Here is a 14,512-nt window from a genome sequence, read left to right as displayed (position 1 = left end):
GCCGTATCTTATCTCTGAAATTCCTTCCAGTCAGTTCTCTTCCAAATCTCCTGATTTGCCTTTTTTTATTGTGGATCCCACCTCTCTTCCTTTTACACTGCCAACATAGATACCAAAGCTATCTGTTACTTTGGCCCTATGCTATAGAATCCCAAGCTTTCACCCACCCGAACTAGCTTATAACCTCTCTACCTAGTCTTGTGGCAGTTTTCCATGTGTCTATCTGAAGTGCCTTGGGGTGCTCATTATACAAGCGTAAATTATTCATAAAATGTGACTTTTTAACTTGGATGTAGGTAGTTCAGCATAGCAGCTGTGGCGCAAAGTCCTAAAGACTTTTTGTAAATTGCTCAGTGTATGAATATACCTCCAGATACAATTTTGTTTACCTGGAAGAGAGAAAAGAAGTTACCAGTGCAATATTGTCCTTCTGAATTGCCAACATATTTTCATAGCTTCAATTAGCTTTTTGTTGGCTCACTCACTGCTTCTTTAATGTGTAGGTGCTCTCAGATATTTAAGGTGCTCTGTTTATTTCCTGAATGGTTTGCTGAGTTACCACCACAATGGATGTAACAATTGGATCAAGTTTGTCCCTTATGTAAGAACTTTGGACTTGATTGGCTTTTTTGATTAGGAATAAAGTACCAAAAGATGCGAAAAGAATTAGCACACCAAACAAGCAATTTTAATAAGGCAGCAATCCAGCTACAATTTGACTTGGAGCTACCACAACTTTTATTAGGCTAAAGGCACCATATAAATGTAATATCCCCAGGTGCTCCTCAGGCTTTTTTTTCAAATGGCCACTGAGGCATATATGCAAGTATTAGATCAGAAGATCAAAAACTGGTTAAAGTAATACGTTTAATTGGGTGCCTTAAAGTAGGAAAGTGAAATGGAGGATAAAAGTAAATTAGTGCAGATGCTGAAATCTGAAACCAAAAGAGAAAATGTTGGGAAGTTTCAGCAGGCATGGCAGCATCTGTAAGGGAAGAAAAGAGCTGACGTTTCGAGTCCAGGGGACCCTTTGCCAAAGCTAAAAGGCATAGACAATTTGTTGCCAGACCTGCTGAGACTTTTCAGCATTTTCTCTTTTGGCTCCAGACTCCAGATCTGCAGTAATTTGGTCTTATCCAATGTTCAACTTGCTGCCACTTCTCTCCCAGGAATGCCTGAAAAGATACTGCTGATGCCACTTTCCAAAGTGATGCTTCTAATATGTGCTCTTTTTTTTCCTCAACCGTAGTTTCCCGTCTACAGTTATCAACAGGGCCCTCAATAGCGTGCTGCCCATCTCCTGTGCCATGACCCTTACCCCTCTCCTTCCTCCCAGAACAAGGATAGAATGCCCCTTGTTCTCACATTTCACCCCACCAGCTTCCACATGCAAAGCATAATCCTCTGCATCAACTCCAGCCTGATGCCACCACCAAATACATCTTCCCTTCACTCCCTCTAGCAGCATTCTGCAGAGACTGTTCCCTCCGGGATAACCTAGTTCATTCCTCCACTATACCCAACACCTCTCCCATCACTCAAGTCACCTTCCCATGCAATCGCAGAAGGTGTAATACCTGTCCCTTACCTTTTCCATGCTTACTGTCCAAGATCCAAAACATTCATTCCAGATTAAGCAGTGTTTCATTTGCACCTCTTTCAATTTAGTCTATTGCATTTGCTGCTCCCAATGTGGTCTTCTGTATATAGGAAAGACCAAGCATAGACTGGGTGATTTACTTTGCTGAGCACTTCCGGCCTGTGTGCAGTCAGGACCCTGGCATTCCTATTGCTTGTATACGATCCTGCTCCCCTGCCCACATGTCTGTCCTTGGCCTGCTGCAATGTTCCTGTGAAGCTCAACACAAACTGGAAGAACAGCATCTCATCTTCCGGCGAGGCACTTTTTACAGCCTTCCGAACTCAACATCGAATTCAACAACTTCAGATAATTAACTCTACCCCACTTCAACCTCCTTGTTTTCATTTTATTTGGTTTTGAACTGTTCTCTATTGTTTGTCTTTATTTTTTCCCCCTATTTTATCCCCCCTATTTTATCCCCCCTCTCTTTACCTTTTCTCCCCCTTTCCCTCTCCCCATTTTACCCCCTCTCCCATCCATTCGCCCCTCCCCCCCACATCATTATCTGTCAGTTTATCCTCTGATTTCAGTTTCTCGGTCATTTGGCCATTCACATTATCCTGTCTATGGACTGTCATTAGCAACTTTTCCCCTTGTTTCTGTGGCTATGACTCATCTTTCATTCCCTCACCCTATAGTATAAATATTTCCCACTTTCTATGCCTTTTAGCTTTGACAAAGGATCATCTGGACTCAAAATGTCAGCTCTTTTTTTTTCTCCTTGCAGATGCTGCCAGACTTGCTGAGATTTTCCAGCATTTTCTCTTTTGGTTAAAATGAGATTGGGTGTTGGGGAAGATGGTGGAATAATTACAATTGGGATGTTTGAAGCTGAAATTCAGTGGCTGCAAATAGCTGAGGTGGGGCAGTACAGTAACACAGCGGTTAACACTGCTGCCTCACGGTGCCAGAGACCCAGGCTCAATTCCCAGTTTGAGTCACTGTCTTCAAAATTTGCATAGTCTCTCTGTCTGCTTGGATTTTCTCCGGGTGCTCCGCTTTCCTTCCACAGTCCAAAGATGTGCGGGCTAGGTTGATTGACCGTGCTAAATTGACCCTAGTGTTGGGAGGATTAGCAGGGTAAATGTGTGGTGTTACATGAATAGGCCTAGATGTGATTGTCGTTGATGCAGATCAATGAGTTGAATGGCCGCCTTCTGTACTGTAGGAGTTCTATGAAGTTGCAAAAATGGGAAGGGGTGAGGCCATGAGGGATTTGAAAACAAACCTGAGTATTTTAAAGTCAAGATATTGCTTGACTGGGAGCTGTTGTAGATCAGCAAGTGGTAATGGAGGAATGAGAGTTAGGACATAGAACTTTGAATGACCTCCCTTTTTAAGAGAATAGAATGTGGAATACTAACATGATTGTAGGCAAATCTATACGTAACACGGAGTCTTTAGATATGGAGGAATGTTGGGCAATGTTATGGAGGTTGAAATAGATGTCTGAGAAAATCTGTGATTGGAAACTCACCTTGGGATCAAAAATGTCCCCAAGTTTGCCTGGGTTAATTGCTGTTAGAGAAAGGGCTAGAGCCTGTAGTTGGGGAACAGAGTTTGGAGCAGGGTTTAAAACAGTCTCTTCCGTCTGCCCAGTATTTAGTCTGAGGAAGTTTCTGCTCACCCAGTGCTGGATGTGAGAAAAGCAATTTTGATGATTTGGCAATCATTTGAAGTGGTGTGATGTAGAACTGAACATCTTTGGTTTACGCATGGACATAAACTCATCTTTTAGATGACATCACCGAGAGGCAGCATGCAGGTGAGAAATGGGAAGGGTCTGAGGATAGATTTCCCCCTAGAATCCATGCGGGAACAGAAGGAGAAGCCACTGGGAGTGATTCTCTGAATACAGTTAGATAAAGAATAGTTACAGGTGAACGCACTTTTCTCCCAGTTGGTGATATTGGAGGAGGATGGTGTAGTCAACCATGTCAAAGACTGTAGGCAGGAGGAGGGGGGGAAAGCTTACCTTTGTCAAAGTCACAGGGGTCATCATGACTTTGAGATTTATTTCAGTAGGGTGACTGGCAAAAATCTGTGTGGGGAGATTCAAAGATAATGAATTTTGGAGACAACACATTCAAGGCCTTGGTGAGGAAAGGAAGATTGGAGGTGGGATGATAGCATGCAGAGGTGGGGGGAGGGTCAAGGATTGGTTTTGTTTTAAGTTTGGTGTGGGGCCGGGGGGTGGAGACGGCATGGTGATGGCAACAAATTTGAAGGAGAGCAGGAGGCTACCTGACAAGAGAATAGTTAATATACAAGTGCACAAACCCTAAATTCAGCTGAGGCCAGAATTCAGATTTTCCAGTCTGTGTTGGCTTCATGTCTAGCCAACATGGATTTGTTGTGGGTCATTGTATTTTAACTTTGAATTTTTTGAGAGGCAACAGAGGTTTGATGACTTAGAGAAGACATTTGATATAGTGCCCATGATGGACTTATGAACAAAGTTCTAGCTCAGGAATAGGAGAGCATCGACATGGATACAAATTGGCTGAGTGACATGAAACAGAATAATGGCTAATGGGTATTTTTTTGGGCTGGAAGAGAGTGCATAGTGAAACCTTGATTTTCCTCATGTTAATATGTACCTTGATATACAGGGCATAATTTCAAAATTGGCAGAAGCACTGAACTGTAAGAAAGGTAATGATGGTGTTGAACTTCAGGGGGACATGGACAGGCAGATAGCAGATAAGTTTGACAAGAAATGTCAAGGGATTAAATTTAGTAGGAAGAACATGGAGAGACCATAAAGGGTACAACTTGAGGGGGTGCGGGAGCAGAGCTACCTGGGCATATATGTGCATAAATCATTGAAGGTGGTGGGACAGGTTGAGAGAAGAGGCATGGAGTACAAGAGCAAGAAGGTTATGTTGAACTTGCATGGGACACTAGTTCTACCTCAACTGGAGTATTATGTCCAATTCTGGGCATCACTAATTAGGAAGGTTGTGAAGGCAGAAGAGGGCGTGCAGGAAAGATTCACACGAATAGTTCCAGGAATGACGAACTTCAGTTATGGAGATAAATTGGAGAAGTTAGGACTGCTTTCCTTGGACTTGAAATATGTTTCATGAGGATCCGTGGAGGCATTTAAGATGAGTTGCAGATTATTTTCCAAAAAGCAAGGTTGCAGGGAGAGGGTAGGGGAACAGCATCAAGTTGTTTGGAGAGCTGGCACAGACAGGGTGGGCTGAATGGCCACTTCTTATGCTGGAACAATTTTGTGATTCTGTAACCTGGTTACCACCCTCAATTCAGTGATGCTGATTGGAAGATAGGTCCAGGATCTTGTTTTGTGACCTTCCTAATTTGAAGAAAACATGGAAATCTGGAGCTGAAAATATTGGAGAAAAACTGCAGGTTATTCCACTTGTGGAAAGAGCAGTCAGGTTCATAATTCAGGAGTTCTGCTGAAGAATTACATTAAAACACTGTTTATCTTTTCCACATTCAGTGACGTGCCCCACCTAAGAGAAATTTAAGCACTCTCTCCATTCCTTTATGAAGTACGTGAAATTTTATCATTCAAACACCCCATCATTTAAGCAGAAGATTAATTCCATATTTCACAATCCTCACCAGTATTTGTTGCATACAAGGATTGTGAATTGTTTAAAAATGTCGTTGGATTACACAACTGTAGTTCAATTATACCGAGTGTCAGCAGCCAGAAATTAAGTATTGAAGTCTCTATGATTAGTTATGTACTTGCTCCTTTTGTGTGGGCATAGCTAACTGGCTTAGCTATTCCTACAAGGTCTGGGAGACTGTGGTATTATAGTAATGTCACTAAACTAGTAATCCAAAGATCTGGGTCATTGCTCTGAGGACATAGCATCAAATCCCACCATGGTTGATAGAATTTAAATTCAATTAATAAAATCTGGAATTTAAAAACTAGTTTCAGTACCAGAACCAAAAACAATCAAAGCCCTTCTGGTTAATGGGACATTAGGTCTGCAAGACCAGATCACTGCAATGTGGTTGACTCTTAACTACCCTTTGAAATGGCCTACTAACTAGGGATAAGAACATAACATAAGAACATAAGAAATAGGAGCAGGAGTAGGCCATCTAGCCCTTTGAGCCTGCCCCACTATTCAATAAGATCATGGCTGATCTGTCGTGGCTCAGTTCTACATTCCCGCCCTCTCCCCATAACCCTTAATCCCCTCGCTTATCAAAAACCCATCAACCCGCGTCTTAAAAATATTTAGCGAGGCAGCCTCCACCACTTCAACGGGCAGAGAATTCCAGAGATTCTCCACCCTTTGAGTGAAGAAGCTCCTCCTCAACTCCGTTCTAAACCCCCCCCCTTTATCTTGAGGCTGTGCCCCCTAGTCCTACTGTCCTTTCTGAGCGGGAAGAGTCTCTCCACCTCTACCCTATCCCTCCCATTCATCATCTTATATGTCTCAATGAGATCTCCTCTCATTCTTCTAAACTCTAACGAGTACAAGCCTAGTTTATTCAGCCTCTCCTCATAGCCCAACCCCCTCAACTCCGGTATCAGCCTAGTAAACCTCCTCTGCACTCCCTCCAAGGCCAAAATATCCTTGTGTAAGTGCGGCGACCAAAACTGCTCACAGTACTCCAGCTGCGGCCTCACCAATGCCCTGTACAGCTGCAGCAAGACCTCCCTACTTTTATATTCAATCCCCCTCGCTATGAAGGCCAGCATCCCATTAGACAAATAATAATATAAAAGCAAAATACTGCTGGAATCTAAAACAGAAAATACTGGAAGACCTCAGCAGGTCTGACAGGATCTATGGAGAGACAACAGCTAAGGTTTCAAGTCTGGATGACCCACCTTTCAGAAAGGATTATCCAATCTCTGTCGTTGGCTCTATTCTCTCTCCACAGATGCTGTCAGATCTGCTGAAATTTTCCAGCATTTTCTGTTTCTGTTGTGATGGGCAACAGATGCTGGCCATGACAGCAATGTCCACATCCCATGAAAGAATAAAGAAGAAACCCGAATGGATATAACTGCTGTTTGTTGGGTTCTGCTCTCATTAGCCAAAACTGCTCAGAAGAAACATGTGCATTTCCAAATTGCCTTTTAGTAGATCCCAAAGCACTTTAGCAGCCAGTGAAGTGTCGTGTTGAGTAAATGTGCAAGTTGGTTGCCATCTAGCAATACTTGACAATCAGCAATTTGACAACGATTGTGTCATGTGTTTTTAATGTGTGAGGGATAAATATTAAGTGTTCACCAATATTTTGTATGCACTTTGAATGGGTCTCCATTTAATGACTCAACCGACGCCCCAGGCGCCTTGACATTGTGACATTCCCTCAACTCCAATGAAGCATTAACAACCTAGGTTTGTGCTCAGGTCCAAGAAGTGGGAACTTTTTGATTTCTGAGGCAAGAGTAATTATGTGTTTTATTCATTCGTGGGACATGGGCGTCGCTGGCTGAGCCAGCATTTATTGCCCATCTCTAGTTACCCAAGGGCAGTTAAGAGTCAACCACATTGCTGTGGTTCTGGAGTCATATGTAGGCTTCAATGGGTAAGGACAGCAGATTTCCTTCCCTAAAGGACATTGGTGAACCAAATGGGTTTTTCCAACAATCGACAATGGTTTCACAGTCACCAGTAGATCCTTAGTTCCAAATTTTTTTTATTTTGAATTCCAACGTCACCATCTGCCATGGCAGGATTCAAACCTAGATCCCCAGAACATTAGTTGAGTTTCTGGATTAATAGTCTGGTGATTAATACCACTAGGCCATCACCCCCACTAGTGTGTGTATTTTTATATATTTTATATGTAACATTTTTTATTTGATATATTTTGCTTACCTGCCCTTCCATTCTGGGGCCATTAAAGATGTTTATTAGCATTTTATAATAGTTCAGAATTAAAGCTTTGTTTGCTTCAGTGTCACTGAACTGTTGCCTTTCTAAAGCTTGAGGCTTAAATCTAAGGACCCCCCCCCCCCCCCCCCTTTATTTTCCTACCCTCTCCCAACCAACTGAAATCCTCCCTGCTCAGGACACTACTGATGGCTTCCATAGACAGCCTTCCTCAGTGCAATGCTGGCAGCAGTTATTAATGATGTGGAGATGCTGGCGTTGGACTGTGGTAAGCACAGTAAGAAGTCTCACAACAGGTTAAAGTCCAACAGATTTATTTGGTAGCACGAGCCACTAGCTTTCGGAGCACTGCCCCTTCATCAGCTGCGTGAGGACTGATGTTCACAAACAGGGCATATGTAGACACAAACTGAATTTACAAGATAATGGTTGGAATGCGAGTCTTTACAGGTAATCAAGTCTCAAGGTACAGGCAATGTGAGTGGAGAGAGCGTTAAGCACAGGTTAAAGAGATGTGTATTGTCTTCAGCCAGGACTGTTAGTGAGATTTTGCAAGCCCAGGCAAGTTGTGGGGGTTACAGATAATGTGACATGAACCCAAGATCTCGGTTGAGGCCTCCAGCAGCAATTAATGCAGTCATAATACTACTGAGACTGGCATTGTCAATTAGATCGGGGACACAACCCTGCCTTCTAGAGCCAGTGAAGGGCACAAGTCCCACTTGGCCCTTGTTGAGCCTGCCCACAGCGCATTATGGCTTCAGGATGGGCTGCCATGGGTTAACTTGGTGTCAGCTTTTTATTTGGGGGGTTGGGGAGGACTCACACCAGCTCCTCCTCTCCCCGCCCCCTGCTTTGTTCAGCCATTAAATCTGTTTCTCTCTCTATAGTTGCTACCTGAACTGCTGTGTTTTCAGCACTTTGTTTTTATATCTGACTTCCAGCATCTGCAGTATTTGGTGCAGGTTTTAATTGACTTTATTTTCCTCTCTTGCAATGTGCAGGTTACTCAGTTTTTTGGGGTTAATGAAACTATGAGCTCATCTATTTAATTAAGTCAACCCAGTCAAATTGAATGGTGAACTAGGTGTGACCACATTTTCTTCATTCTGTTGTTGTCAGTTGCCTGACCAGTTTTTCGAGAGATTTGAAATTTGCTCTAAATTTTAATATAGCACATCTTGGATGAATGGTGTATTACCATAGTTACCAGTTGCAGCAACTGTTATGTGCATTCATAGAATGTCTTTAAATACGCCAAGGTACTTCAAACACAGTTTGACACCAAACCACACAAAATTTTGGTGTAGGAGATATAGGCTTTCAGATTGCCTCGGAATGGAAGGTTTCGTGAGAGTGGGATGGTGAGGGTGAAAGAGTTTCTGAGCTTAGCACCGAGGTAGCTTCAGACACTCCCGTCAGTAGTGAGGGAATGGCAATCGAGGATAGGTAAGACAAGATGACAGAACTTGTGTTTTGGGTCGTGGTGAGGCAGGCCTAATTTAATCCCTCAACCATTTTTGTTCAATTAAAACTAACTTAAAATGTCGAGATATTCTGCTGTTCAGCATTGGAAACTTGTATAGAAATTTTGTTTTTCGTCATTTAGAGTACTGCAATCTGAATTATTTCCATCATGGTTTTTAATTTCAGTAGGGTCAGGTTAATCTAACCATGTACATACAGATGTGCAAATTATCTTTGTTATAGTGTCATAGAGGTTTACAGCATGGAAACAGGCCCTTTAGCCCAACTTGTCCGTGCCACCCAGTTTTTACCACTAAGCTATTACCAATTGCTCGTGTTTGATCCATGTCCATCGATTCCCATTTTACCCATGAAATCCTTTTTAAAAGTCAAAATTGAACTGGCTTCTATTACTACTTCTGGCAGCTCTTTCTGTACACTCGTCACCGTCTTGAAAAAAATTGCCCCTCTGGACTCTTTTGTATCTCTGCACTCTCAACTTAATGGCCTCTAGTTTTAGATTCCCCTACCTTTGGGAAAAGATGTTGACTATCTACCTTATCTATGCCCCTCATTATTTTATAGACTGCTAAGATCACCCCTAAGCCTCCTACGGTCTAGTGAAAAAGGCTTCACTCCACCTCTCCTTTATAACTTGAACCATCAAGTCCTGATAGCATCCTAGTAACTCTTTTCGGCAGTCTTTCTAATTTAATAATATTCTTTCAAAAATAACGTACACAGTATTTTCAAGTGTGGTCTTCCCAATGTCTTGAACAATTTCAACAAGATGTCCCCAACACCTGTATTCCATGTTCTGACCAATGAAACCAAGCATGCCAAAATGCTGCCTTAACCACTCTGTCCATCTGTGACTCCACTTTCAAGGAGCTATGAACCTATCTCTTTTGTTCCATAATTCTCCCCAGTGCCCTACCATTTAACTGAGTAAGTCCTGCCTTGGTTCGATCTACCAAAATATATCTCCTTGCATTTATCTAAGTTAAGCTTCATCTGTCCACTGGCCCAATTGGTCAAGATCCTGTTGCAATCCTAGATAATCATCTTCACTCTCCACTATGTCACCAAGCTTGGTGTCATCTGCAAACTTACTAACCATGCCTCCTAAATTCTCATTCAAATTATTAGCATAAATGACAAATAACAACGGACCCAGCACTGATCCCTGAGGTATACCGTTGCTCACAGACCTCTAAATTTGAAAAGCAATCCCCTGCAACCACCCCCTGTCTTCTGTTGTCAAGCCAATTTTGTATCCAATTGGCTACCTCACCCTGGATCCGAGATTTAACCTTATGCAGCAACCTACCGTGCGATACCCTGTACCTTTCGTGTAGAGTAATGAGCCAGAGTTTGCAAATGAAATTTAAATTTCATGCATTGCAGTTAGAAGAGGTAGGTGTTGATTTAACTAGTATCTATTAAGCTTTAATTTGGTGATTTCCTAAATTGTAAACTGGTTCCTACCTTCAGTTGCAGTTGAATTAGTCAATAATATGGTTCAAGCAGCTGTTTTGCTGAATAGAGACATTATGCTGTGAAATGTTTGTTGCAAGGGGAAAATTGAGACTATTAAACTATAATAAGTACTAATTCCTTTAAATTGAGATTGAATTGCTTTTCAGGTACCAAAGATCATGTCTGATTGTAATAGTGTGCAATGTTCAAATTAAAAAGGAACAAAATCCACTTTTTACAAAAGGACAATCAAAGATCAACTCTGTGTTGTTGGAGACCATGGGCCAAAATAGACTCAGATTTTGACTTCAAGGGGCAGGACTTCTGTGGTCCCAGCGTGGTGGGCTAGGAGAAGGGACAAGAAAATAGTAGGGAACTGTAGTGATGATGCATTTGTGTTACTGAGAAGGTTTTCTGCAGGGTGGGATGTAGTTTTCTGGTTTATTAGAAGTTTTGTGGCCAACTTTCAAATCAAGGTTGAGGAGAGAGAACGAGCGAGTATTTAAGAGGTCTTGTTTATCTTCCTCCCACGATAAGAAAGCCAGAAAAACCAACTGGTCAGATCTATGCACTTCAATTATTTAAGGGAGGCACAGGCAAGTGTTTAACATTTTTTAAAATTCCAATTCAATCAAATCAAGTCCAATTCAGAGTCTCAACAAGTTGAGACATTCCCGATCCAAGCTGACAAGACCGGGCTCCCACCTCCTGTCTTGGGCTTGATCTACATGATTCAAGCTGATTGGAGTAGGTATTGCTCCTCCTCCAAGGCTTGATCTCATTTGCATCAAGCTGCTTTTAAAAATTACTTCAAATGAAGCTGAAATGTAACCTAATAACTTCAGCCAAGCACAGCATGTTGATACTACACTTGATCTTAGCCAAAAGGCTGAGAAGCCAAGAAAAACATTTTTAATATGCGGAATCACCCGAAGAGACCATCTGTGGAAAGTGACTGACAGATGATGCCTGACACAAAAGTAAAGTTTAAAAAAAATAGGCACCTTAGTTGAAGAATCAAAAAGCCCAGCCTCCAATTTCACCAGAGATTGGCATCATGTGGATTTGGTATTGGAAGATGCATTAAGCAAATATCCTAGATGTACTAAATGAAACTTATTGCAATATTCCCTTAATTTAAAATAAACTGTAACCCAAATTTGGAAAGTTAGCCTGGCAATTGTATGCCAGGGTAGGAGGAAATTAATGAAATATTTAACGGAACTCTACAGCACAGAAGGGGACCATTGGCCCATCACGTCTGCATCAAATCGCCTCCAACAGAGCATCTTACTTGGGGACCTATCTGTGTGACCCACGTGCTTACTTTGCTAATCACCCTCATTTACATACCTTGGGCCACTAAGGGGCAATTTAACATGGCCAATCCACCTAACTTGCATGTCTTTACACTGTGGGAGGAAACCAGAGCAACCAGAGGTCATGGGGAGAAAGTGCAAACTCCACGCAGAACAGTCACCCGAGGCTGGAATCAAACCCAGCTCCTTGGGGCTGTGAGGCAGCAGTGCTGATCACTGTATCACTGTGCTGCCTTTCAGATATAAGGATGTTACCTACTGTGCTGCAAGCACCCACTACCTCTGGTACAATCCAGTACCAAATCTACACCATGCTGACCTCACTTGGACTTGAATGAAGGCACATTCGTGACATGGCCATACAGGTTGATTTAACAATCTGCAAATCTTTCCAAAGATGATGTGGCAAGATGTAAGAGTGGCGAGTGTCCTGGTCAGCTCGAACCTGCAGAAGGCAATAGCAAATCACTGCAGTACCTTGCCAAACATAACCATGACCCAACACATGGATGTCCACGGGCACTAACTTGAAGAGAGCAAAAGAACCTGAGGCATCTAGGAACCTTGATATTTGCACAGTGTCTTTTGAGGACCTCTGCCTATTTTAGGGTTGGCAGCAAATTAATTACTTCTGTAATCACCAAAATTGTGTTCAATTGGTTAAATTTCTAAAATAAAATGTGAAGTTCTGGGAACAGTATAACTAACCCAACTCATGGCATTGGACCGATACCAATCTAGGAGAGATTGGAGCCTTGAAAGGAAGTTTCTGAGGAATTATCTTTTATGCATAAAGTTCCTAACATGGAATAATGCTTTAAATGAAATTGTTAGAGTGAGATGGTGGCTGAGTGTTAATATCAGGAAGTATCTCATTGGTCAGTACGTGGAACGTAAGAGTAGGTAGAAACCTTGTGATCGTCTAAGAAATGAATCTAAATCAGGCCAGGCAGAACGTTATCCTTCTGAATTTGGGCGAACCAAATGGCTTTTACCACCAGTAAGGTTTATTTTAAGAAATTATTTTACTTTTAAGAAGTGTTATTCTGGGAAGTTGTGATGTTGATCTGAGTCTAGCAAGAGCTGCTTGTGAGATGGAAAGTTGATCGCACCTGTAAACTGGAGCATTTTCCTCCTCCCAGGATCAATGAATAAGTTTTCTGGTACAGCGATTTGATACATGAGTAATCTGGGATTGTAATGTATTGCTATATTGTAATATATAATCCTATAATTACAAACCTGTCAACCTGGCTGAATATGGGACTGAGTTGAACAAGACTGGAGAATTGTATTTACCAGTGAATCCTGTTTTGTTGACCTCCACACAACTGTAAAAGACATAAGAAATAAGTCAGCCACCTTTGACATTGGAATTTTTGGGGGGGTACTATTACTAAGAGAAATCCAGTTGAGAATAACTTGGTGTATATATAATCTTTGACATGAATCAAATTCTTCAATTTGATCTGACACTTGATTAATCAAAGTTGGCTAGAATTTAATGTTGTTTAATCATGGATTATGTTTTTTGCTCCATTCAATTTTAAGTAAGCTTCTAGAAGTGGCAACACCCTAACATTAACCTTGATGTTCACTTTTTATTTAAAGTCTTGTGGTGTAATTTGTCAGATTTACAAAAATAGTATTGATTCTCTTAGACCGGAACCCTCTACAGATGTAGAATACAGGCAAAGATGACTTGGCTTTGTGTACAGAACTGATGAGATGGATACATAAAAAAGTAATTGATTTTTGAAAGTTACCTTAAAATTGAAATCTTTATCGAGTGCTTACCTCTTTTGTCATGGATGGCCAATATTATCTTGCCTCTTTACATGCTTTTGATATTAAAAAAAAATGCAGAATGTTCAGAATCTTCAGTGAAAGTTATCATTTCAATCTGAACACAATGGATTATTGGAGAGACTTGTGTTCCGTGGTGCCCCTATTTCACAGGAGAAATGTATGCCGACTCCTAACAACTTCAATGTGAGTTATCCAGTAATGGTTTGTATATGTAATCTCATATCTCTAATGTAAACAATTCTTTATCTTACTCATGCCCCTGCCAGGTGTTCCATTTGTAGTTTAGATTTTCTGATTCTCATTTTTGGATCAGAGTACCTACCAACCTCACTTCCCAAAACAATATCTCATTCCTAAAAATTGAGTGTGTTACGTGGCTGTTCAATGGTGATGTTAAATAGATGGTGAACCAAATCAGTTTCTTGCAACAAAAACAGAAAATGCTGGAATGTCTCAGCAACTCTGACAGCATCTGTGGGGAGAGAATAGAGCTGACGAAGGGTCATTTCCCTTCTGACCGAGGGGCATCCAGACTCAAAACATTGGCTCTGTTCTCTCTCCACAGATGCTGTCAGACCTGCTGAGATTTTCCAGCATTTTCTGTTTTTGTTTCAGATTCCAGCATCCACAGTATTTTGCTTTTATCAATTTTTTGTAATACTGCATGTTATACAATGCATTTATAATAGTTATATAGCCTACCCATATTAAAATATTCAGCCCAGGAGTTTTCAGTTTCCAGCCTCCGGATGCACAATGGCTGAAGAGACTTTGCCTACTGTGCATTTATGGCAACTGTCCCAAGCTTTAGTCTGTCTCTCACCAGCGTTTGTCTGAGAGCAAAAATGCTTGAAAGCTAAGCTCTGAATATTGCTCGGAGAGGTGTCTCTGAAAGCTATTAAAACTAAATAAATGCAAGCCTTTCAAAAGACAAGCTCCTAGCAATAAGACGT

At 41.5% G+C, this 14,512-nt stretch overlaps 1 protein-coding gene and 1 pseudogene across 1 annotated transcript in view; one reads left to right on the top strand and one right to left on the bottom strand.

Annotated features, from left to right (window-relative positions):
* fa2h (fatty acid 2-hydroxylase) overlaps positions 1-14,512 on the top strand; it is a 107,154-nt gene that overhangs the window by 59,348 nt on the left and 33,294 nt on the right. The window lies entirely within an intron of this gene.
* Positions 11,160-11,332, bottom strand: LOC145342785 (U2 spliceosomal RNA; annotated as a pseudogene).

The sequence above is a fragment of the Carcharhinus amblyrhynchos genome, chromosome 4, assembly GCF_965287045.1.
Source record: "Carcharhinus amblyrhynchos chromosome 4, sCarAmb.v2.hapA, whole genome shotgun sequence".
In the NCBI taxonomy this organism is placed as follows: Eukaryota; Metazoa; Chordata; class Chondrichthyes; order Carcharhiniformes; family Carcharhinidae; genus Carcharhinus; species Carcharhinus amblyrhynchos.
The sequence above is the reverse complement of the archived record's forward strand: the minus strand, read 5'-3'. Positions and strand labels throughout refer to the sequence as shown.